The sequence below is a fragment of the Triticum aestivum genome, chromosome 6D, assembly GCF_018294505.1.
Source record: "Triticum aestivum cultivar Chinese Spring chromosome 6D, IWGSC CS RefSeq v2.1, whole genome shotgun sequence".
Classification (NCBI taxonomy): domain Eukaryota; kingdom Viridiplantae; phylum Streptophyta; class Magnoliopsida; order Poales; family Poaceae; genus Triticum; species Triticum aestivum.
In genome coordinates this window covers 59,846,104-59,870,418 of record NC_057811.1, presented here as the reverse complement: position 1 = coordinate 59,870,418, position 24,315 = coordinate 59,846,104, and the positions used below count along the sequence as shown (strand labels likewise).

The 24,315-nt window shown below is 44.3% G+C and overlaps 1 long non-coding RNA gene across 3 annotated transcripts; it reads right to left on the bottom strand.

Annotated features, from left to right (window-relative positions):
- Window positions 1-4,007: 4,007 nt before the first annotated feature.
- On the bottom strand, window positions 4,008-7,367 carry LOC123143524 (uncharacterized). Of its 3 annotated transcripts, XR_006470910.1 has the most exons (4): window positions 6,963-7,367; window positions 4,730-6,048; window positions 4,511-4,564; window positions 4,008-4,406 (listed from the first exon to the last, which is right to left on the bottom strand). It is a non-coding gene; the product is annotated as an uncharacterized lncRNA (long non-coding RNA). The 3 variants fall into 3 exon arrangements; XR_006470909.1 differs by having other exon boundaries at window positions 4,511-6,048; XR_006470911.1 differs by lacking the exon at window positions 4,511-4,564.
- Between the last annotated feature and the right edge of the window lie 16,948 nt (window positions 7,368-24,315).

The window sequence follows — 24,315 nt, the reverse complement described above, 5'->3', positions numbered from 1 at the left end:
CTGCGATTAACAGCATGATAGCACTTAGAATGCAACAATCAACAATGCTACCGCACTCGAACATATCAACAAAGCATATGGAAGTAATCTAAAGAAGATGCTTGACAAAAGATGAACACTGAGCTACGGCTAGATCACAACATAACAAGCTCAAACAAGCATGGCAAAAGTGCAAAAGATAACAGGTTCACAGACTTGGTGAAATTACTGGACATGGCAGAAAACAGCATCAGGTAGCAATGTTCAGGGCATGAAACCAACATGCTACAGGAACTTAACATGAAAAAACAAGGCATGTCAGTATTCTACTAAATGCATATGACAAAAGTCCCTTACTGACCATAAGCCAAAAAGGAAAAGAAGATATGATGCAACCATGTAAACATAGCAAGTTTCGTTATCAGGTTTCAGACTTGGCAGAAAACAGAGCATGGCAGAAATAATAATATGAAGGCATGTTGGTGAGCTTGATGCACTCACCACAAGGCAATGCATGACAAAACTATCATACCTACAGTAAGATGGCATGTTTATGAAGCTAACCATGGCAAGAGCAAAAGCATAGCATCTATGGATCAACTACAATAAGCTTGGCAAAATTGAATAACACGTAAACAATCTGCCAGAAACATTCTATAGCAAAAGTAGAGCAAGATTGAGTCATGCTATGGCACTCCATAATTGCAAACAAGGGCAGGAATGGATCAATTCCAACAATATCAACAAAACATCTTTACTGAACATCTCCAAAATATGCATGGATCTCTCTGTAGCATCAAGTTTACATGGCAACAAAATAACAGCACACAAAGACTTGGAGAAATCAGAAACATTACGGAGCCTAGTTTGCATGCTTGTGCTACTCACCACAGAGATGACAAAAATACATGGCATGCACCACTGGAAAGATGGCATGGCATACAACAAAACACATGTAGAGCTCATGCCCATAAGATGCACAAATTAAATGATACAAAAATGACAAATCTCCAAGTTCTGCTAAGAACCAGCAGATAACAACAACTAGCCCTCTTGCAATAGAGATTTGGGCATCACGATGGCGGCCTGTGAGTGGGCGAGAGCGGCGGCGGGTTTGCGTCCGGTGCGGAGTGGACGCGTCCGGCCGCGGAGAGGAAATTTTCTAGGGTTTCGTCTGCGTTCGTTTTTCGGGAGGGTCACATATAAATAGGTATAGGGAGCCAGGAGAGTCCAAATGAGGTGCGGTTTTCGCCCACCCGATCGTGATCGAACGACCTACAACATGGAAGAGAGTTTGGTGGGTTTTGAGCTGGTTTTTGAGGGGGTTTTGCTGCAACACACAAATGGACTTTGCGGATGCCCGGTTAACCGTTGGAGTACCAAACGACCTCCAAATGGAACAAAACTTGACCGGTGGTCTACCGGTGGTATACCAAGGCCACTTGACAAGCCTCGGTCCATTTCGAGAAAGTTTGACACCCGCTCACGGAAGAAAACAAGAGGGGTGCACCGGAGGAGATGGGAGCGCCGGATTGCAAAACGGACAACGGGGAAAATGCTCGGATGCATTAGACGAACACGTATGCAAATGCAATGCACATGATGACATGATATGAAATGCATGACATGAACGAAATGCAAAACGAAAGACAAAACCCGACCACGGAGGGAATATCATAACACAAAGCCGAAAATGGCAAGAGTCGGAGTTACGAATATGGAAACTTACATGCGGGGTGTTACAACACTCCACCACTACGAGATGATCTCGTCCCGAGATCTAGGACTGAAAGAACTCCGGATATTCGGAACGGAGATGGTCCTCGCGTTCCCAGGTGGCTTCCTGGTCGGAATGGTGCGGCCACTTCACTTTCAGGAATTTGATTGACTTGTTGCGAGTCTTGCGCTCAGTTTCTTCAAGAATAGCAGCGGGGTGCTCATGATAAGACAAATCTTCTTGGAGGTCAATCTCTTCGAAGTTGATAGTGCGCTCAGGCATCTTGAAGCACTTGCGGAGCTGTGACACGTGGAACACGTCGTGCACGTTCGCGAAGTTGGAAGGAAGCTCAAGTTGATAGGCGAGGTCGCCTCTTTTGCCAATGATCTTGAAAGGACCCACGTATCTAGGGGCAAGCTTCACTTTGATACCGAAGCGACGAGTGCCTTTCATTGGAGAGACGTGGAGGTAGACATGGTCTCCGATCTCGAAAGCCAAATCACGGTGCTTACTATCATAGTAACTCTTCTGGCGCGATTGCGCGGCTTTGAGATTATCACGGATGACTTTACACATTTCTTCAGCTTCAGTGATTAAGTCATTGCCAAGAAGTTGGCGTTCACCAGTCTCTGACCAATTGAGAGGAGTACGACACTTTCTGCCATAGAGAATCTCGAATGGGGCCTTGCCCGAACTCGCTTGGAAGCTGTTGTTGTAGGAGAATTCGGCATATGGAAGACAATCTTCCCATTTCATGCCAAAGGAAATGACACAAGCCCTGAGCATATCTTCAAGAATTTGATTGACTCGCTCGACTTGGCCACTAGTTTGAGGATGGAAAGCTATGCTGAAGCGAATGTTTGTGCCCATGGCCTTCTGGAAGGAGTCCCAGAACTTAGAGGTGAAGATGCTTCCACGATCAGAAGAAATCAATTGTGGAATGCCGTGCAAGGAGACAATTCTGGAGTTGTATAGCTCTGCCAACTGAGCTGCTGTGATGGATTCTTTGATTGGAAGGAAATGAGCCACTTTAGAGAGCTTGTCGATGACAACGAAGATAGCATCATTTCCGCACTTGGACTTTGGAAAACCAGTCACGAAGTCCATTTCGATATGATCAAACTTCCATTCTGGGATAGCAAGAGGTTGGAGGAGACCAGCTGGTCGTTGGTGTTCTGCTTTCACTCTTCGACAGACATGACATTCATTCACGAATTGAGCAATTTCTCGCTTCATTCGAGTCCACCAATACGACTGCTTGAGGTCATGGTACATCTTTGTACTTCCAGGATGAATGGACAGGAGAGAATTGTGCACCTCGTTCATTATGACTTTCCTTAGATCACCTTTAGGAACCACAATCCGGTCCTCAAAGAATAAAGTGTCTCTGTCATCAATGCGATAACACTTGTATTTGGAAAGACCCTTGTCGATACCACGCTTCACCTTCTTCACCATGGTATCCAGGAGTTGTGCCTCACGAATTTGATCTTCCAAAGTAGGAGATTTATGAGGTTGGCAAGAAAGCCTTGAGGAACAACTTGGAGATTCAGCTTGCGGACAGCTTCACAAAGATCCGGTTGGAATGGCTTCAGAATTAAGCTGTTGCAATAAGCCTTCCTGCTCAAAGCATCTGCAATGACATTGGCCTTGCCTGGAGTATATTCAAAACTCGGATTGTACTCTTGAATCATTTCGACCCATCGAGTCTGCCTGAGGTTGAGGTTGGGCTGAGTGAAGATATACTTGAGACTCTTGTGATCGGTGAAAATGTCCACTTGTCTTCCCAACAAGAGATGTCTCCACGTTATTAATGCATGGACAACTGCCGCCAACCACTACAAGAGACCGGGCCTAGTGTGACGAGACAAAAAATGTCATCGACTAGCTAATAACGTCACAAATTACCCCTATGTGACGTTTTATGGGCGTCACAAGGATCGTCACGGAATCCCCGTCACAGATTACTCCTAGTGACGGCGCACGCAAAATAATGCCACCAAAAATGGGACCTTCAATGACGTTCTCTAGAACGTCATCAACTTGTTATTTTTGTGACGGGCAATTAATGTCACTTGTTGCGGGAAAATATGCCATATCGTACCATATTCAATGATGAAGCAATGTCACTGACTTCATGCCACATCAACACTTAAGCAAACTATCCCATATCCCACAGCTAGCGTCGATACTTTCATTATTGATGAAGATGACGCCATCTCACAGCAAGTATTTAATTCACATCACATTATATAAAAAGTTAAGATCCAAATCACATCATAAAATAAAATGGAAGACAAATCATACTATATATTCAATCTCTCAGCCTAATTGTCCTCTCAACAAAAATGACAGTACAAAATAACACCAACTCACGAGTTTGACACAACAATAGTCAAGTTGAAAAGCAATATTTATATAACTAAAAACAACATGTGTTGTCATGATGATTGCAATGTATGATTCAACAACTACTTCCATCACAAAAGGATGGTCTTCATGCACCTTCTGGTTTGGACTAGGACTGTTGAGTTGCTTGCTGACTTGCTTGAGCCCTTAAGAGAAAACCAATGAGGTTATCCATCTCATGTTGCTTCTTTTGCCATGCTTCATTCTTCTCTTGCCCGCTCTTCTTCACAGCTTCCAATTCTTCGTGTTGCTTACTATGCGTCTCTTCACATGCTCTCGCTTGGTGGCATTATTTTACTAGCTGAAGATGGAAAAGAAAACAGTGAGTGAACTGAATGAATTGCCAAAAGGCCACCAGCCTACACTAGATAAATGAATTCTGCATAAACATGTTTGGAAATGGACCTTAAAAGATGCAGCCATTTTATATGTGCAAATGTACTTTTTTGTAGCTTACATCTGAATATAATAAAGTAGATAAGTTAGGATGCAAACACATGATGCACTAATATTATATATCAGTAATAGTGAAAGTGAAATTAATGAAAAGCATTTACTCTTTCTTGCACTATGGGTAAGCATATGGATGTAGTACTTGTAACGTAACTGATTACATTGACTTACCTGTTAAAAGTTGGCTTCGCATTGGTCGTAGACAAAAAGAACTAGATTGCGTAAAATAGACGTAAACAGGCAGCACTGCCAACAAGCAATTCATGTCAGATTATATAAATAGAAAATGAAGATTTCATTCATTAGGATCTAACATGTGAAGCAATCAACATGCATGATGCAGCTGGGGCACAGTCAGGGAGACGCAGACAACAAACCATGAAAACAAGATCAGAATGTTCAGAATAAAAACATCAAAAAATATGATTACTATAGCTGCTGGCATAGTTCAGAAAACCATAAAATTTACTATATTCATCCAAGATTAGGAGCAGATTGATTTAACCAGTTTAGTATGTCATAATATAGTCAAAAACTGAAGTTTACCATGTATCTGCTTGTATCAAGTTCTAGGCGTACTGAAATGCTTGTGGGCTTCAGATGCTTAACATCATGGGTAGCTAATCAATTAGGAGAGGCATGGAAAAGATTAAGTTTAGTTCTCTTTTATCTAGTATTGGAGAGAAAAGTACACTAGTGCAGGGCTATACATCTCTGTAGCAAGTCAAAATTAAGCGCAGGCTCAGTCTTCAACACTACTGAAGTACTATTTATGGGACAGTAGAACCATAAGTTTCAGGTTTTAGCATACATATAGTAGTTGCATCCAGAAGCTAGTTTATTCGGACATGTAGATACAAGGATGCAAGGATACAAGGATGTGCTGCTTCCTGCTTGTACTTGCATACTTTAGTTCATGTGTTTATGTTCATACGATTATGACACCATTCAACGATCAAGAGGATCTAGTTTTTGTCATTACAGCAGGGTTCAACAATCAGATGGTCAACATATAGTTTCCTTTTGTATGCGAGAGTAGCCATACTAGCACATGGCTGCAAAAGAAATCTCTCAGCTAAGGCCATGCATATGATAGCTAACTGAACTTTTGCACAACGGCTAACTGTACTGCAGTAGCATATATTCAGGTTCAGGCCTTTTTACAATAGCAGGCTATAACAAATGCAAAATCATGTTCACTAGTGCAGTTATACACACATCTATCAATAGGATCTCAAAAGTTAATTGGCAAGAGGTTCAGGCTTTTTACCATAGCAAGTTGTGGCAAATCCTAAATTACATAGAAGAGCAGGATGCCGAGTAGTATGCATGAACCCGAATCACTGAACATCAAGCGGTGGCGACATGAGGAGGGCAGGATGAGTAAATCACTGAGAGACACCGCCCATTGTAGGAGAGAAGAGAGCCGGGTGCTCGAGTCAGGTTGATGCGGTGGATCCAAGATCGGCGATGCAGTGGCCTCCTTCAATCTGAAAACTGAAGTTTCAAGTCCAAATCAGAAGTACGACTTAATTAAACTACAAAAGATGCCTTTTGGTAGATACCTGAATCTTACAAAAACACAATTTAGGACTTGTATGCCACCAATGTGTGAAGCCTGGCAGTTGCACTGTACATCCAAATAAAATACCATTGTACTAAATATAAGCCATCTTGTGTTCCATTATACTAAATCCTGGAATTGATGCTTCTCTGTACTTATGTAATATACTTCTAGAAAAATTGAGATGGCCAAGACATTGTTGTATGATGCTTTTGAGGATCTGTTGCAAAAGCAGAATGCACCGTGCTATATATGTGAATGCTCTACGCATATTTTTCACTGTTGCAAAGCCAAACAGGGCCTCCAGAACCGGAGGGCCCCAAATTGTTTTTAATCAAAGTTCTAAATTAAGCATTAGATACTAAAGTAAAGAACTGATGAACATATGTTTTGCCAACCCAACCACTGTATCTCTCTCTAATCACAATGCATCAAATCCTCTCACGCTTTATATCTGCCCTCTCTCTCACTTACTATTTGCTGGTCTTTTCTGAACCTGTGTAGTCAATCGGTGTAATCTTTTGTCAAAAAACTGCAGCGACTGCAAAAAAATGATTTGCTTTTTCACACATAGGGCTTAACTTTGATTTACATGGACTCTGAATTCTCTGGTGCGGCCCTGAATAAAATCCATGAAAATATGGTGCATCCACAATTAAGTTAAATAACAGATCAAATGTACAGTATGAACTTAATATAATGAACCCTAATCATTACAGATTACAAACTTTGAAAAATCCTAATTACCGAGATGGGCCGGGATGAGGAGTGCTATGCATGAACCCTGTTCTTTGAACATTAGGGTCTGGCAGGATGGGGAGGGCAGAATGAGGAAATTACCTAGAGAGTCGTCGTTGGTCGCTTCAATTGGGGAGACAAGAGGGTCGGGTTCTCACAGGTAGGGTCGGTGCGGTGGATCCCATCTCGGCCGGTGGGGCGGCCTGCTCCAATCTGCCGTCGCCGGTCGCTGCAATCTGGGAGAAGAGGGGGTGCTCGCGGGGCAAGTTGTTGCGCTGGATCCGAGGCCCGAGCACGGCCTGGGCGCAGGGCGACCTCCCCCAAAGTACCATCGCCGGTCGCTGCAATCTGGGGAAGAAGAGAGCCAGATGAATCTATCTATGAAGAAAATGCGGGGTGGGTTGTGGCTTTTAGCGGTGTCCCGCCGCGGGTGAATTAGAAGGGAGGGAATTTGGCTGGGTCTTTGACGGGTGGGGACATATAATGGATACGGGGGGAATTAGAGAAGTGGAGGGAATAGTGTATTTGGGTGGAGGGAATATATATTTTTGTGAGTGGATGGTTTTCAGAATTTGATTTCCACTTTAATATCATGCAATTCATTTAATTCGAAAAAATAGTAAATGATTATTTAAAATGTAAATTTTACATAAACATTGTGATGTCATATTTTCTTAGGAATTTTTGGAGAACTGTAAATAAATGTGTTGAAGGTTGTACATGGTGGCCAGTTGGTCACGAGTAACATTGTCCCGGTCGCCGACGAGCAAATGTGATGCCTATAGAGGAAAGCGGATCTAAGCGAGAGAAACGGAGATGCGACGTGGCAGCCGGTCCTATGCGACGGTGTTGTACCGGGTCATGCAATACAGTGGCCGAATGGATCCACGTGAGGTGGGTACATGGGAGTGGAGAAACATACATGAAATTGTCAACAACTAGTCGGAACTGGTTTGTGTCCTGCCTCGCCTATCACCGTCCTGTCTCTCCCCGCAGTGGCACCGCCGCTTAGTAGCCTTTTGAAAAACTATGATGGGTCCCATTGCTAGACGTTACATGACAAAAAACAATCGTCACATGTTTGTAGTATTCGGTGACTCTAGAAAGTTCGTCATGCAAAATATCAAAACGTCACAAAATTTGGCAGCCAAGTGTGCTCAAGGTCCAAGGCAACGCAGTGACGTTTATCGTCACCAATTTGCGGTAATCGGTGATGCCACCTATGGAAACGTCACACAATAGGCATTTCGATGACGTCGTCCACCATCGTCATGAGGATTTTCGTCACAGTATCTCAATTTTGTTGTAGTGAACTCAAGATCGTGAGTGGGGTCGTTCTTCTCGTTGGGCTTCAACTGACGAGAGGTATAAGCCACAACTTTCTTCTCTTGCATTAACACAGCACCGAGACCTTGGAGAGAAGCATCACAGAAAACTTCAAATGGCTTGGATTCATCAGGAGGAGTTAAGACAGGAGCTGTGACTAGTTTCTCTTTGAGAGTGTTGAAAGCAACGTCACACTCAGGAGACCAGACATACTTCACATGCTTCTGGAGGAGGTTGTAAAGAGGCTTTGCAATCTTGGAGAAATTCTCAACGAATCTTCAGCAATAGCTTGCAAGCCCGAGAAAACTGCGGAGCTGCTTAACATTCTGAGGAGGTTCCCAATTCACAATTGCGGACACCTTCTCGGGGTTAACAGCGATGCCCTTGGCAGAGATGATGTGACCAAGGAAAAGAACTTCATCGAGCCAAAACTCACATTTGGAGAACTTCGCATAGAATTGATACTCTCTGAGCTTGTCGAGCACCAATCGCAAATGTTTGGCATGGTCCTTCTTATTCTTGGAGAAGACCAAGATATCATCGAGATACACCAGGACGAATTCATTGGTATAGGGGTTGAATATGAAATTCATCATCCGAGAGAATACTGGAGGAGCATTGACAAGGCCGAAAGACACGACAGTATATTCATAAGAACCAAAACTTGTTCTGAATGCTGTCTTCGGAATATCTTCTTCACGAATGCGAATCTGATGATAACCCATACGAAAGTCAAGCTTGGAGAATACTTTAGCACCTTTGAGTTGCTCGAATAGCTCATTGATGTTAGGAAGTGGATACTTGTTCTTGATTGTCTTCTTGTTCAATGGACGGTAGTTGACACAAAGTCGGTCCGTGACATCCTTCTTCTTGACAAAAAGAACACCACAACCCCATGGAGAAGAACTCGGTCTGACCAAACCCAGACGCTCTTGTTCATCGAGCTGTTTCTTCAGTTCCTTCAGCTCATTGGGTCCAAGCTTGTATGGACGCTTGCAAACGGGTTCAGTGCCAGGCTCTAGTTCGATAACGAACTCAACTGGCCGGTGAGGAGGCATACCCGGAAGCTCTTCTGGAAAGACATCTTGATACACATAAACGACTGGAATTTGAGAGATGGCATTCAATTTGCCGTTCTCATTGAGAGAAAATAACTGAATGGTTTCATCACGAGCGGCATAAATAATCACATCCTCAGAAGAGTGTGTCAATTGAATTTCCCTAGCAGCACAATCAAGTTGAGCCTTGTGCTTAGAAAGCCAGTCCATCCCAAGAATTAGATCAATATCCGAGTCACCAAGAACGACTGGAGAAGACAGAAATTTATAGTTTCCCATCTTGATGGAAACATCCGGAACTATCGAGTTGGCTCGCATTGACTTCCCCGAAGAAACAACACCCAATGGTTTATCCAGATAAGACCAAGAGAATTCATGCTTGGCAAAAAACGGTCTTGACATGAAACAAAGCGATGCACCAGTATCAAAAAGAACTTTTGCAGGAATATCATTAACAGGAAGATTACCCATTATCACATCAGTAGATTCCTCCGCTTGAGCTGCATTCATCATGTTCACCTTTGCAGACTTTGGATTATGCTTGACCACTGCATTGCTGGAAGATCTGACAGGAGGAGGAGGCGGAAGGCGCCTTTGGTTGAAGCACTTGTTAGCATAGTGACCTTTCTGCTGACACTTGTTGCAAGTCACCTCTGAGAGTGGACGGTGATAAGGAGCATTGGACTTTGGAGCTTGATTCTGAGACTTGTTCTGATAGCCAGAGTTGAAAGAGTGGGAAGAACCATGGCCACCTTTGTTCTTCTGCTGGTAAGGCTGATGAAACGGAGGAGGAGGAGGCAACCAAAACTTCTGTTGCTTAGCTGCCACAAGTGAGGAAGAAGAAGACTGGACTGCGTCCCTGACTCTCTTCTTAGAAGCCTCACACTTGAGCTGAGCAGCCTCTTGTTTCAGTGCCATGTTATAGAATTGATCAAACTGAGTAGGCTCAACAAGAACGAGAGCTAACTGCAGATCCTCTCTAAGGCCACCTCTGAAGTGATAGATCATGCTCTTTTCATTAGGAACGTCTTGTTTAGCGAAGCGAGCAAGTTTCTGAAACTGGATGTTGTATTGATACACGGACATGTTGCCTTGCTTGAGATTGCGGAACTCCTCATGCTTGCTCTCAACAACACTTTGTGGAATGTGGTGCGCTTTGAAGTCCCGACAGAAGTCAGTCCAAGTGATCACACGACCTCCTCTGGAATCTTTGTATTGCTGAAACCAATCAGCAGCTTGGTCCTTGAGCTGAAAAGAAGCGAACTTGACATAGTCCTCAGGCCTGACATTGCTACATTCAAAATGCTTGTTGATGTCCACGAGCCAATCATCGGCATCCGTGGCCTCGGCACAGTAGCTGAAAGACTTGGGCTGATTTGCGAGAAACTGGTTGAGTGTAGCGAAGTGAGGCTGATTGTTGCCTTGACCTTGATTGCCTTGATTGCCTTGCCCTTGGGTGCGTTCTTGCAAGAGTTGCAGAATCATCTGAGCATTGGCGTTGGTGGCTGCCATGATAGCTTGCCATGCCTCCGGAGGCGGAGGTGGTGGCGGAGGGTTCGCTTGACTCCCTTCATTGCGATCCGGATTCTGACGCGTTGGCGGAGCCATCCTGAAGAGGGTGACATCCGTTAGCATCTTGATAGACAAATAGACAAGTAGAATCAACGGATAGAAATTGCAACATATAGTCTTCACAATAAACATTCGAACGAGGATGAACGAATGAATTCCGTAGTAAATCATCACACTTCCATTAAGTTGAGAAGCCACTTGAAAAAGATATGGAATCAACATATGACTTCGAAGCAACTCGAATACCACAATTCAAAACAAAACAAAGTATTGGCTTGCAGAATAAGCCGGAACAAACATATGATAGAGATTTCGTCCGAAGTTTTCGTGGTGGGGCCCACACGGGCTCAATCGTACAGCACCATCATGTACAAGGCTGTGCACATGACATACGAAGCGTCCCCGAGTCGGCATAGCCAAGGACTCTTTAAGACACTACGAGACCACTGTAAAACCAACCGTGTACAGGCGGACCACTAGACGTCGAACCCCAATCTCATATCATGCGTCTGTCGGAAAGATATCCTAAGGCTACTTGAATTCCCACTTATAAACTCCCGAAACTTTCTGGTTATGCAATCTGGTGTTGGGGATACAGGGGACACAAAATATATCACCCAAACTAGCAATCCCTAGATCCAGCTGTATCCATCCGTCAACACATAACCAAGAAACCTTCGGAAATCGTTTACCTCAACCTTCGAAAAACATCCGTTATACAAGTTATGGCAATACTCCCGAACTCCCGCCCCAGTACTGGGTGGCGTCGAGGTGATCTCACCAACAACTGCATAAAAGAGATTTCGATGTCGGCGAAACTCAGGTATTCCAGAACTGCAACGATAAAATTGTGACGACAACACCTCGGAGCTCAACTCCCCGGGACACTGCCACAACCCCTAAATGTCAGGAGGCACCAAGAACAATGTTCTCGTCACAAAACCATCGGAACGATTCCAAGATACCCGCGTGATCCTAAAATTTTTTTAGTGAAATTTGAGGAGAGAATAGTCAAAACTTCTACGTCAGGAGACCTCACCAGAGCGACGAAGGGACTGAGGAGTAAAAAGAATCCTACTCTCCGATATATATAATCCTAAGACTCAAAACATTTTTGTTCTAGACTCAACAACGCCAGCGATTCGATCAAGCAGGGGGCTCCTAAGTCGGGGATGGCTCTGATTACCAACTTGTAACGCCCACGATGCGGCTATATCTCCCACGTGTCGAGGCACGACTTAGAGGCATAACCGCATAGTGGTTTTGTCGCAAGAAGGGTCATCTTCACACAATCCCATGTAATGAACAAGAATGGGATAAAGAGTTGGCTTACAATCGCCACTTCACACAATACATAAATATAATTCATACATCATCCAAAATACACACATAGACCGACTACGGTCAAGATCCAAATGAAAATAAGACAACCCCAAATGCTAGATCCCCGATCGTCCCAACTGGGCTCCACTACTGATCATCAGGAAAAGACACATAGTAACGACCACGTTCCTCGTCGAACTCCCACTTGAGATCGACCCCATCATCTGCACTGGCATCGTCGGCACCTGCAACTGTTTTGGTAGAATCTGTGAGTCACGAGGACTCAGCAATCTCACACCCGCGAGATCAAGACTATTTAAGCTTATAGGAAAGGATGGTGTAATGAGGTGGAGCTGCAGCGGCAATAAGCATATATGGTGGCTAACATACGCAAAAGAGAGCGAGAAGAGAAGCAACGGAACGGTCGTCATCTAGCAATGACCAAGAAGTGATCCTGAACTCCTACTTACGTCATTCATAACTCAGACCGTGTTCACTTCCCGGACTCCGCCGAGAAGAGACCATCACGGCTACACACGCAGTTGATGTATTTTAATTGGGTCAAGTGACAGGCTCTCTACAACCGGACATTAACAAATTCCCATCTGCCTCATAACCGCGGGCACGGCTTTCGAAAGATAATACCCTGCAGGGGTGTCCCAACTTAGCCCATCATAAGCTCTCACGGTCAACGAAGGATAAACCTTCTCCCGGAAAGACCCGATCAGTCTCGGAATCCCGGTTTACAAGACATTTCGACAATGGTAAAACAAGACCAGCAAAGCCGCCCGAATGTGCCGACAAATCCCGATAGGAGCTGCACATATCTCGTTCTCAGGGCACACCGGATGAGCAAGCGTACAGGTAAAACCATACCTCGAGTTTCCCAAGGGGCGGTCCCACAGGTGCTCTAGTTTGGACCAGCACTCAGAGGAACACTGGCCCGGGGGTTAAAATAAAGATGACCCTCGGGCTCGCGAAAACCCGGGGGAAAAGGCTTAGGTGGCAAATGGTAAAACCAAGGTTGGGCCTTGCTGGAGGAGTTTTATTCAAGGCGAACTGTCAAGGGGGTCCCATAAATCACCCAACCGCGTAAGGAACACAAACTCAAGGAACATAATCCCGGTATGACAGAAACTAGGGCGGCAAGAGTGGAACAAAACACCAGGCATAAGGCCGAGCCTTCCACCCTTTACCAAATATATATAGATGCATTAATTAAATAAGAGATATTGTGATATCCCAACATATCCATGTTCCAACATGGAACAAACTTCAACTTCACCTGCAACTAGCAACGCTATAAGAAGGGCTGAGCAAAAGCGGTAACTTAGCCAAACAACGGTTTGCTAGGAAAGGATGGTTAGAGGCTGACATGGCAATATGGGAGACATGATATAGCAAGTGATAGGTAGCGTAGCATGGCAATAGAGCGAACAACTAGCAAAGCAAAGATAGAAGTGATTTCGAGGGGTGGTCATCTTGCCTGCAAGGTTCTCAGAGTTGTCGAAAGCTTGATCCTCGTAAGCGTACTCAACAGGTTCCTCGTTCACGAACTCGTCTCCCGGCTCTACCCAAGACAAGAACACAAACAAACGGAACCACAATCAACCACGAGAAATGCACAAGCAACATGATGCAAAACATGAATGATATGCAAGATATGATATGCGATGCATATGCGTGCTCCGGAAGGAAAATGATGAACAAGGCAGTAACTTGGCAAACCAAGCATGCCACTGGAAAGATGAGATGATTTCGGTCGAAATCGATATAAAGATCACCGGAAACGGATGCACGGTTTGCAAATGGCAAGCAAAACAAGAATGACACGAATCTGCGATTAACAGCATGATAGCACTTAAAATGCAACAAGTAACAATGCTACAGCACTCCAACATAGCAACAAAGCATATGGAAGTAATCTACAGGAGATGCTTGACAAAAGATGAACACTGAGCTACGGCTAGATCACAACATAACAAGCTCAAACAAGCATGGCAAAAGTGCAAAAGATAACAGGTTCACAGACTTGGTGAAATTACTGGACATGGCAGAAAACAGCATCAGGTAGCAATGTTCAGAGCATGAACCAACATGCTACAGGAACTTAACATGAAAAACAAGGCATGGCAGTATTCTACTAAATGCATATGACAAAAGTCCCTTACTGACCATAAGCCAAAAAGGAACAGAAGATATGATGGCAACCATGTAAACATAGCAAGTTTCGTTATCAGGTTTCAGACTTGGCAGAAAACAGAGCATGGCAGAAATAATAATATGAAGGCATGTTGGTGAGCTTGATGCACTCACCACAAGGCAATGCATGACAAAACTAGCATACCTACAGTAAGATGGCATGTTTATGAAGCTAACCATGGCAAGAACAAAAGCATAGCATGTATGGATCAACTACAATAAGCTTGGCAAAATTGAATAACACGTAACAATCTGCCAGAAATATTTTATAGCAAAAGTAGAGCAAGATTGAGTCATGCTATGGCACTCCATAATTGCAAACAAGGGCAGGAATGGATCAATTACAACAATATCTACAAAACATCCTTACTGAACATCTCCAAAATATGCATGGATCTCTCTGTAGCATCAAGTTTACATGGCAACAAAATAACAGCACACAAAGACGGAGAAATCACTAAGTCTCTGAAATCAGAAACATACGGAGCCTAGTTTGCATGCTTGTGCTACTCACCACAAAGATGACAAAAATACATGGCATGCACCACTGGAAAGATTCCATGGCATACAACAAAACACATGTAGAGCTCATGCCCATAAGATGCACAGATTAAATGATACAAAAATGACAAATCTCCAAGTTCTGCTAAGAACCAGCAGATAAAAGCAACTAGCCCTCTTGCAACAGAGATTTGTGCATTAAGATGGCCTCTAATGAACATGGTGCAATTGACAAAATGTAGAGCATCACGAGACGAACAATTTGACATATTACACGCGTGAAACGGAGCTATGCACAGTGAGTTATGGATCTATGAACAGGTGCACATGCTGTAGAATTCAGGACTTGGAAATTACTAGGGTTCGGGAAAAGTCAACCACCTCGTCTCCGATCGATCCGGCTGGGACGCGGCCGAGCTCGGAGGAGGAGGCGGCGCCGGCGACGGGAGAGGAAGGAGAGGAGGCCGGCGCGGTCTCCGGCGGAGGGAGGAGGCGGCGGGCGGGGCCGGCGACGGCGCGGCGGCGGCGGAGAAGAGGGGCGGCGCCCGGGCGGCGGCGGTGCTGGCGCGGGAGCGGCGGAGGCGGCGAAAGGGCCCCGCGGGCCCGCGCTGGGCTCGGCGGGCTTCGGCGGCGGTGGCGGCGGGCTGCTGACGTGGCGGCCTGTGAGTGGGCGAGAGCGGCGGCGGGTTTGCGTCCAGCGCGGAGTGGACGCGTCCGGCCGCGGAGAGGAAATTTTCTAGGGTTTCGTCTGCGTTCGTTTTTCGGGAGGGTCACATATAAATAGGTATAGGAAGCTAGGAGAGTCCAAATGAGGTGCGGTTTTCGCCCACACGATCGTGATCGAACGACCTACAGCATGGAAGAGAGTTTGGTGGGTTTTGGGCTGGTTTTTGAGGGGGTTTTGTTGCAACACACAAATGGACTTTTCGGATGCTCGGTTAACCGTTGGAGTACCAAACGACCTCCAAATGGAACAAAACTTGACCGGTGGTCTACCGGTGGTATAACAAGGCCACTTGACAAGCCTCGGTCCATTCCGAGAAAGTTTGACACCCGCTCACGAAAGAAAACAAGAGGGGTGCACCGGAGGAGATGGGAGCGCCGGATTGCAAAACGGACAACGGGGAAAATGCTCGGATGCATTAGACGAACACGTATGCAAATGCAATGCACATGATGACATGATATGAAATGCATGACATGAACAAAATGCAAAACGAAAGACAAAACCCGACCACGGAGGGAATATCATAACATAAAGCCGAAAATGGCAAGAGTCGGAGTTACAAATATGGAAAGTTACATGCGGGGTGTTACAACATTCACGTGAAGACTATGGAGTGCGAAGACATAGTTGTTTCATAGTTTCCTTTTCTTCTTTGTTGAGTCATAGGAACCACCGTACTGTTAAGTGGGGTCCAAGTGAACAAAGTCAGAGTGACTGATGTGATGCTCAACCAAATCCTATGTCTTCGAGCGAAGACAATGAGAGCAAATCTTATCAGAGTTGGATGAGTCAGCTTTACTTGTAGCCCAAGTCAAGCTGTCGCGTGTGTTTGAAATCTGACCGTTGACACGTGTCAGGTCCTTAGTGACCCAGGGTCATTTCGGACAAATCAGGTCGGGTTGCCTCCTGGCTATAAATAGCCCACCCCCTACACCATAAATTGGTGGTTGCTCAGAGTTAGTGCACGACTTTTGTCGTTTGAGAGCAACCCACCTCCGAAGCATTTGAGAGAGAGATCCTTGCAAGGACAAAGCCCAAAACACCCAGAGCCAAAGAGTGTTAGGCATCACTGAAGTCTTTCTGTCCGAGTGATCTGAAGACTTATTACACTTGAGGACTGTGAATCCTCCAGCTAGTCAGGCGTCACGTTCTGTGTTGGGGAATGTAGTAATTTCAAAAATTTCCTACGCACACGCAAGATCATGGTGATGCATAGCAACGAGAGGGGAGAGTGTTGTCCACGTACCCTCGTAGACCGACAGCGGAAGCGTTATCACAACGCGGTTGATGTAGTCGTACGTCTTCACGATCCGACCGATCAAGTACCGAAGCACGGCACCTCCGAAGTTCTACACACGTTCAGCTCGATGACGTCCCTCGAACTCCGATCCAGCCGAGTGTTGAGGGAGAGTTTCGTCAGCACGACGGCGTGGTGACGATGATGATGTTCCACCGACGTAGGGCTTCGCCTAAGCTCCGCGACGGTATTATCGAGGTGTAATCTGGTGGAGGGGGCACCGCACACGGCTAAAATATCGTATATCAAGTGTGTCCATGGGGTGCCCTCTGCCCCCGTATATAAAGGAGCAAGGGAGGAGGAGGCCGGCCCTAGGAGGGGGCGCACCATGTGTGGAGTCCTACTAGGACTCCCTAGTCCTAGTAGGATTCCACCTCCCATATGGAATAGGAAAAGAGGAAGGGAAAAAGAGAAGGAAGGAAGGGGGCGCCCCACTTCCCTAGTCCAATTCGGACCAGACCAAGGGGAGGGGTGCGGCCGCCCTTGAGGCCCTTTTCCTTCTTTCCCGTATGGCCCAATAAGGCCCAATACGTATTCCCGTAACTCTCCGGTACTCCGAAAAATACCCGAATCATTCGGAACCTTTCCGAAGTCCGAATATAGTCGTCCAATATATCGATCTTTACGTCTCGACCATTTCGAGACTCCTTGTCATGTCCCCGATCTTATCCGGGACTCCGAACTCCTTCGGTACATCAACATACATAAACTCATAATAAAACTGTCATCGTAACTTTAAGCGTGCGGACCCTTTGGGTTCGAGAACTATGTAGACATGACCGAGACACCTCTCCGGTCAATAACCAATAGCGGGACCTGGATGCCCATATTGGCTCCCACATATTCTACGAAGATCTTTATCGGTCAGACCGCATAACAACATACGTTGTTCCCTTTGTCATCGGTATGTTACTTGCCCGAGATTCGATCGTCGGTATCTCGATACCTAATTCAATCTCGTTACCGGCAAGTCTCTTTACTCGTTCCATAATACATCATCCCGTAACTAACTCATTAGTCACAATGCTTGCAAGGCTTATAGTGATGTGCATTACCGAGTGGGCCCAGAGATACCTCTCCGACAATCGGAGTGACAAATCCTAATCTCGAAATACGCCAACCCAACAAGTACCTTTGGAGACACCTGTAGACCACCTTTATAATCACCCAGTTACGTTGTGACGTTTGGTAGCACACAAAGTGTTCCTCCGGTAAACGGGAGTTGCATAATCTCATAGTCATAGGAACATGTATAAGTCATGAAGAAAGCAATAGCAACATACTAAACGATCGGGTGCTAAGCTAACGTAATGGGTCATGTCAATCACGTCATTCTCCTAATGAGGTGATCCCGTTAATCAAATGACAACTCATGTCTATGGCTAGGAAACATAACCATCTTTGATTAACGAGCTAGTTAAGCAGAGGCATACTAGTGACACTCTGTTTGTCTATGTATTCACACATGTATTATGTTTCCGGTTAATACAATTCTAGCATGAATAATAAACATTTATCATGATATAAGGAAATATATATAATACTTTATTATTGCCTCTAGGGCATATTTCCTTCAGTCTCCCACTTGCACTAGAGTCAATAATCTAGTTAATCGCTATGTGATTTAACATCAATAATTCACATCACCATGTGATTAACACCCATAGTTCACATCTCTATGTGACCAACACTCAAAGGGTTTACTAGAGTCAATAATCTAGTTCACATCGCTATGTGATTAACACCCAAAGAGTACTAAGGTGTGATCATGTTTTGATTGTGAGATAATTTTAGTCAACGGGTCTGTCATATTCAGATCCGTAAGTATTTTGCAAATTTCTATGTCTACAATGCTCTGCACGGAGCTACTCTAGCTAATTGCTCCCACTTTCAATATGTATCTAGACCGAGACTTAGAGTCATCTAGATTTAGTGTCAAAACTTGCATCGACGTAACACTTTACGACGAACCTTTTGTCACTTCCATAATCGAGAAACATATCCTTATTCCACTAAGGATAATTTTGACCGCTGTCCAGTGATCTACTCCTAGATCACTATTGTACTCCCTTGCCAAAATCAGTGTAGTGTATACAATAGATCTGGTACACAACATGGCATACTTTATAGAACCTATGGCCAAGGCATAGGGAATGACTTTCATTCTCTTTCTATCTTTTGCCGTGGTCGGGCTTTGAGTCTTTACTCAATTTCACACCTTGTAACACAGGCAAGAACTCTTTCTTTGACTGTTCTATTTTGAACTATTTCAAAATCTTGTTAAGGTATGTACTCATTGAAAAACTTATCAAGCGTCTTCATCTATCTCTATAGATCTTGATGCTCAATATGTAAGCAGCTTCACCGAGGTCTTTCTTTGAAAAACTCATTTCAAAACACTCCTTTATGCTTTACAGAATAATTCTACATTATTTCCGATCAACAATATGTCATTCACATATACTTATCAGAAATGCTGTAGTGCTCCCACTCACTTTCTTGTAAATACAGGCTTCACCGCAAGTCTGTATAAAACTATATCCTTTGATCAACTTATCAAAGTGTATATTCCAACTCCGAGATGCTTGCACCAGTCCATAGATGGATCGCTGGAGCTTGCATATTTTGTTAGCACCTTTAGGATTGACAAAACCTCCTGGTTGCATTATATACAACTCTTCTTTAATAAATCCATTAAGGAATGCAATTTTGTTTATCCATTTGCCATATTTCATAAAATGCGGCAATTGCTAACATGATTCGGACAGACTTAAGCATAGATACGAGTGAGAAACTCTCATCGTAGTCAACATCTTGAACTTGTCGAAAACCTTTTGCGACAATTCTAGCTTTGTAGATAGTGACACTACTATCAACATCCGTCTTCCTCTTGAAGATCCATTTATTCTCAATGACTCGCCGATCATTGGGCAAGTCAATCAAAGTCCATACTTTGTTCTTATACATGGATCTCATCTCAGATTTCATGGCCTCAAGCCATTTTGCGGAATCTGGGCTCATCATCGCTTCCTCATAGTTCGTAGGTTCGACATGGTCTAGTAACATAACCTCCAGAAGAGGATTACTGTACCACTCCGGTGCGGATCTTACTCTGCTTTACCTACGAGGTTTGGTAGTAACTTGATCTGAAGTTACATGATCATCATCATTAACTTCCTCACTAATTGGTGTAGGAGTCACAGGAATAGATTTCTGTGGTGAACTACTTTCCAATAAGGGAGCAGGTACAGTTACCTCATCAAGTTCTACTTTCCTCCCACTCACATCTTTCGAGAGAAACTTCTTCTCTTGAAAGGATCCATTCTTAGCAACAAATGTCTTGCCTTCGGATCTGTGATAGAAGGTGTACCCAACTGTCTCCTTTGGGTATCCTATGAAGACACATTTCTCCGATTTGGGTCTTGAGCTTATCAGGATGAAACTTTTTCACATAAGCATCGCAACTCCAAAATTTTAAGAAACGACAACTTTGGTTTCTTGCCAAACCACAGTTCATAAGGCGTCGTTTCAACGGATTTCGATGGTGCCCTATTTAACGTGAATGTAGCTGTCTCTAATGCATAACCCCAAAACGATAGTGGTAAATTGGTAAGAGAGATCATAGATTGCACTATATCCAATATAGTATCGGTTATGACGTTCGGACACACCATTATGCTGTGGTGTTCCCGGTGGCATGAATTTGTGAAACTATTCCACATTGTTTTAACTGAAGGCCAAACTCGTAACTTAAATACTCTTCTCCACGATCAGATCGTAGAAACTTTATTTTCTTGTTACGATGATTTTCTGCTTCACTCTGAAATTATATGAACTTTTCAAATGTTTCAGACTCTTGTTTCATTAAGTAGATATACCCATATCTACTCAAATCATCTGTGAAGGTCAGAAAATAATGATACCTGCTACGAGCCTCAATATTCATCGGACCACATACATCTGTATGTATGATTTCCAACAAATCTGTTGCTCTCTCCATAGTTCCGAAGAACGGCGTTTTAGTCATCTTGCCCATGAGGCACGGTTCGCAAGCATCAAGTGATTCATAATCAAGTGATTCCAAAGTCCCATCAGTATGGAGTTTCTTCATGCGCTTTACACCAGTATGACCTAAACGGCAGTGCCACAAATAAGTTGCACTATCATTATTAACTTTGCATCTTTTGGCTTCATTATTATGAATATGTGTATCACTACGATCGAGATCCAACAAACCATTTTCGTTGGTGTGTATGGCCATAAAAGGTTTTTATTCATGTAAACAGAACAACAATTGTTCTCTAACTTAAATGAATAACCGTATTGCAATAAACATGATCAAATCATATTCATGCTCAACGCAAACACCAAATAACACTTATTTAGTTTCAACACTAATCCCGAAAGTATAGGGAGTGTGCGACGATGATCATATCAATCTTGGAACTACTTCCAACACACATCGTCACCTCGCCTTTTACTAGTCTCTGTTTATTCTGCAACTCCCATTTTCGAGTTACTACTCTTTAGCAACTGAACCAGTATCAAATACTGAGGGGTTGCTATAAACACTAGTAAGTACACATCAATAACATGTATATCCAATATACCTTTGTTCACTTTGCCATCCTTCTTATCCACCAAATACTTGGGGCAGTTTCGCCTCCAGTGACCAGTCCCTTTGCAGTAGAAGCACTTAGTCTCAGGCTTAGGTACAGACTTGGGCTTCTTCACTTGAGTAGCAACTTGCTTGCCGTTCTTTTTGAAGTTCCCCTTCTTCCCTTTGCCTTTTTCTTGAAACTAGTGGTCTCGTCAACCATCAACACTTGATGTTTTTCTTGATTTCTACCTTCGTCGATTTCAGCATCACGAAGAGCTCGGGAATTACTTTCGTCATCCCTTGCATATTATAGTTCATCACGAAGTTCTACTAACTTGGTGATGGTGACTAGAGAATTCTGTCAATCACTATTTTATCTGGAAGATTAACTCCCACTTGATTCAAGCGATTGTAGTACCCAGACAATCTGAGCACATGCTCACTAGTTGAGCGATTCTCCTCCATCTTTTAGCCATAGAACTTGATGGAGACTTCATATCTCTCAACTCGGGTATTTGCTTGAAATATTAACTTCAACTCCTGGAACATCTTATATGGTCCATGACGTTCAAACGTCTTTGAAGTCCCGATTCTAAGCCGTGAAGCATGGTGCACTAAACTATCAAGTAGTCATCATATTGAGCTAGCCAAACGTTCATAACGTCTGCATCTGCTCCTGCAATAGGTCTGTCACCTAGCGGTGCATCAAGGACATAATTTTTCTGTGCAGCAATGAGGATAATCCTCAGATCACGGATCCAATCCGCATCTTTGCTACTAACATTTTTCAACATAATTTTTCTCTAGGAACATATCAAAAATAAACACAGGGAAGCAACAACGCGAGCTATTGATCTACAACATAATTTGCAAAATACTATCAGGACTAAGTTCATGATAAATTTAAGTTCAATTAATCATATTACTTAAGAACTCCCACTTAGATAGACATCTCTCTAATCATCTAAGTGATTACGTGATCCAAAGCAACTAAAACATGTCTGATTAACACGTGAGATGGAGTAGTTTCAATGGTGAACATCACTATGTTGATCATATCTACTATATGATTCACGCTCGACCTTTCGGTCTCTGTGTTCCGAGGCCATATCTGTACATATGCTAGGCTCGTCAAGTTTAACCTGAGTATTCCGCGTGTGCAACTGTTTTGCACCCGTTGTATTTGAACGTAGAGCCTATCACACCCGATTAACACGTGGTGTCTCAGCACGAAGAACTTTTGCAACGGTGCATACTCTGGGAGAACACTTTTATCTTGAAATTTTAGTGAGAGATCATCTTATAATGCTACCGTCAATCAAAGCAAGATAAGATGCATATATGATTAACATCACATGCAATCAATATAAGTGATATGATATGGCCATCATCATCTTGTGCTTGTGATCTCCATCTCCGAAGCACCGTGCTTGTGATCTCCATCTCCGAAGCACCGTCATGATCACCATCGTCACCGGCGCGACACCTTGATCTCCATCGTAGCATCGTTGTCGTCTCGCCAACTTATTGCTTTTACGACTATCGCTACTGCTTAGTGATAAAGTAAATCTATTACATGGCGATTGCATCTCATACAATAAAGCGACAACCATATGGCTCCTGCCAGTTGCCGATAACTCGGTTACAAAACATGATCATCTCATACAACACATTATATCACATCATGTCTTGACCATATCACATCACAACATGCCCTGCAAAAACAAGTTAGACGTCCTCTACTTTGTTGTTGCAAGTTTTACGTGGCTGCTACGGGCTTAGCAAGTACCGTTCTTACCTACGCATCAAAACCACAACGATAGTTTGTCAAGTTGGTGCTGTTTTAACCTTCACAAGGACCGGGCGTAGCCACACTCGGTTCAACTAAAGTGAGAGAGACAGACACCCGCCAGTCACCTTTAAGCAACGAGTGCTCCGAACGGTGAAACCAGTCTCGCGTAATGTCGGTCCGGGCCGCTTCATCTCACAATACCGCCGAACCAAAGTATGACATGCTGGTAAGCAGTATGACTTATATCGCCCACAACTCACTTGTGTTCTACTCGTGCATAGCATCAACGCATAAAACCAGGCTCGGATGCCACTGTTGGGGAACGTCGCAATTTCAAAAATTTCCTACGCACACGCAAGATCATGGTGATGCATAGCAACGAGAGGGGAGAGTGTTGTCCACGTACCCTCGTAGACCGACAGCGGAAGCGTTATCACAACGTGGTTGATGTAGTCGTACGTCTTCACGATCCGACCGATCAAGTACCGAACGCACGGCACCTCCGAAGTTCTACACACGTTCAGCTCGATGACGTCCCTCGAACTCCGATCCAGCCGAGTGTTGAGGGAGAGTTTCGTCAGCACGACGGCGTGGTGACGATGATGATGTTCCACCGACGTAGGGCTTCGCCTAAGCTCCGCGACGGTATTATCGAGGTGTAATCTGGTGGAGGGGGGCACCGCACACGGCAAAAATATCGTATATCAAGTGTGTCCATGGGGTGCCCCCTGCCCCCGTATATAAAGGAGCAAGGGAGGAGGAGGCCGGCCCTAGGAGGGGGCGCACCATGTGTGGAGTCCTACTAGGACTCCCTAGTCCTGGTAGGATTCCACCTCCCATATGGAATAGGAAAAGAGGAAGGGAAAAAGAGAAGGAAGGAAGGGGGCGCCCCCCTTCCCTAGTCCAATTCGGACCAGACCAAGGGGAGGGGTGCGGCCACCCTTGAGGCCCTTTTCCTTCTTTCCCGTATGGCCCAATAAGGCCCAATACGTATTCCCGTAACTCTCCGGTACTCCGAAAAATACCCGAATCACTCGGAACCTTTCCGAAGTCCGAA